The sequence below is a fragment of the Penaeus monodon genome, chromosome 34 (genome assembly GCF_015228065.2).
Source record: "Penaeus monodon isolate SGIC_2016 chromosome 34, NSTDA_Pmon_1, whole genome shotgun sequence".
NCBI lineage: Eukaryota > Metazoa > Arthropoda > Malacostraca > Decapoda > Penaeidae > Penaeus > Penaeus monodon.
Window position 1 is genome coordinate 33722189 of NC_051419.1, and position 349 is coordinate 33722537.

General features: G+C 31.8%; 1 protein-coding gene across 1 annotated transcript in view; it reads left to right on the forward strand.

Moving 5' to 3' along the window:
• Window positions 1–349, forward strand: part of LOC119594893 (nuclear localization sequence-binding protein-like) — a 6501-nt gene that overhangs the window by 2259 nt on the left and 3893 nt on the right. The window lies entirely within an intron of this gene.

Here is a 349-nt window from a genome sequence, read left to right on the forward strand (position 1 = left end):
AACCACCATTATCGTGTCCTCTTCCTCATTTATGTTCCGTTCCTTCTTTTCCTATAGCCATGATTTACATACAGAAAAATCTGATTTATTCCTTCCATTACATTATTTAATAAAAAGAAGATACAGCCATCGCTAATTATTTTTATATCGATATATCACAAGACAGAATAAGTTACGAAAAAAGTGAATAAGTTTTTCGTGTTATTTATATTTTCGGAATTGAATCATATATTTCGATGTCCATGTGATGTTTTTTTTTTTCAACATTCTAGATGGCAGTGCCGATAACGTTATCAGTATCGTATTTAAGGTTATGATGATGGCAGCGATGAGCATAAGCACATGCGTT